We start from the raw sequence: 2500 nt of genomic DNA on the forward strand, positions 1-2500 counted from the left end.
AAAAAATTATAAAATTTAATATATATAATATATATATATATACAATATATATATATTTATTATATATTATATATATATATAAAAATTTTAATAAATATATTAATAAAATATATATATTATTATATATATATATATATTTATAATAATAAAAATATATATATAAAAATTATATATATTTATATATAAAATATATAATATATTATATATATTAAATATATTTTATATTTAAAAAATTAATTTTAATTTTATTTTTATAAATTATATTTTTATAATATATTTTCTTTTTTTAAAAATAATAATTTAAATAATATTAATTTAATTATTTATAAAAAATTTTTTATATATAATATTATATATTTTAAAATTTATTTATATATATATAAAATATATATAATATATTATATATATATAATTATATATTTTATATAATTTTTTTTTTTTTTTTTTAAAAATTATTAAAAAAAAATATATAATTATAAAAATTAATATATATATATAAAAAAAATATATATAAATTATATAAATTTATATATAATAATATATATATATAATATATATAATATATTAAAATATAAATAATATATAAAATTTAATTTATATATAATATATTATATATAATAAAAAAAATAATATAAAATAAATAAATTATATTAAAATATTATATAATATAAATATATATATATATATAATTATATATTAATATAATTATATATATATTATTATATAAAATATTAATTAATACTTTTATATATAATATAATAATATATATATATACATATAATAAATATATTAAATATATATAATATAATATATATAATTATATATACATAAAATAAAATTATATTATATATAAAAATATATATATAATTATATATATATATATATATATATAAAATATATTTTTTTTAATTTTTTTTTTAAACTTTATTATATATAATATTTTTATATATATATATAATCTATTAAATTAATATATATATATATTCTTTTATAATATATATATATATATTTTATATAATATAATATATGATATAATATATTTAAAAATACATATATATATATATATATATATATTTTATATTATTATATATATAATATATAAATTTATATAATATCAATAATAATATATTATTTATATATTATACAATTATATAATATTAATTTTATCCCTATATTATAAAAATATATATTATAATATATAATATTTTATATATAACTAGATTTATAAATAATAAAAATATATATATATATATACATTATATATTATATATATATAAAAACATTTAATATATATATATATTATATATTATATAATTATATATAAAAATATAATTTTATATATATATATATTATATATATATATATATATAATGAAATTATATTTATATTTTATATATATTTTTTTTTTTTTAAAAAAAAAGTGCCCTTCAAACAAGGACGTTGGCGATCGGTTTTCCATGATTTTTTTGGCAATTTAGAGCGGATTTTCCCGTTCCCTTCCCCCCTTTTTTTATTGAGTCAGCATCTTGTTTACCCAGTCGGGGCCCGGCACTGCCCGGGGGCCTGGATTATATATTAAAATATATAATATAATTATATAATAATATAAATATATATAAATAATAAATAAATATTTTTAATAATATATATATAATATATAATATATTATTTATATATTAATATAATATATATAAATTATAAAATATATATAATAAAATAAAATTTTTATATAGAAATTTTAATATTTTCATAAATAATATATATATATATGTATTATTTTAAAAAATTTATATATTATATATATATATATATATATTATATAATATAGTTATTTCTATCTGTTTTTTTGTCTGACACATAGAGAATTGGCTCACATATCAACTGACAGAAAGGTCGAAATATAGCCATAATAAAAGTTTTTCATTGTATTTTTTTTGTTCTGAAACATAATGCAACAAAATTTTTTTTCCCTTTTTTTGCACAAAAAAATTCAAAAAGCTAAAAAGTTTTGCCTTTAAAAATTATAAGGAAAAATTTTTTTACTATTCAATTTCTTTACCAATATTGCGATATCATGCCAGACAATGAAATAATGCAATGTCAATATATAAGAAATGAAGGAAGAGTGATCATACATGTATTCTTGCTTTTCTTTAGAAAGATACTAGCTTGTATATGAACTACTGTTTCTCCGTCTTTTTGTAATAAAGATCATTATGATACTAATTCTAACACAAAAATATCACCGATTTGGGGCAAGTTCTATGGAATTAATTTACAAGTATGTATGAATTTATCGACAACTTAATGCATTATAGTTTAAAAAATATACCCAAATTTCTCCTTTCAAATTTCAGTCCATTCCTATCTCTCAGCTCCTTAATAATGCCAGTGCAACATAACCAATTAATTTTGTACTATTACAAAAAAAGCCACTCATAAATTTATTAATTTTAATCATGTAAGACTTTCCCAAAATTTAAAATGTTACAAGACCTCG

The 2500-nt window shown here is 11.4% G+C and overlaps 1 protein-coding gene across 1 annotated transcript in view; it reads right to left on the reverse strand.

The window, feature by feature from the left end:
* LOC119572187 (pantothenate kinase 3-like) overlaps window positions 1–2500 on the reverse strand; it is a 26504-nt gene that overhangs the window by 23846 nt on the left and 158 nt on the right. The gene's annotated exons all lie outside the window — the stretch shown is intronic.

The sequence above is a fragment of the Penaeus monodon genome, chromosome 4 (assembly GCF_015228065.2).
Source record: "Penaeus monodon isolate SGIC_2016 chromosome 4, NSTDA_Pmon_1, whole genome shotgun sequence".
Classification (NCBI taxonomy): Eukaryota; Metazoa; Arthropoda; class Malacostraca; order Decapoda; family Penaeidae; genus Penaeus; species Penaeus monodon.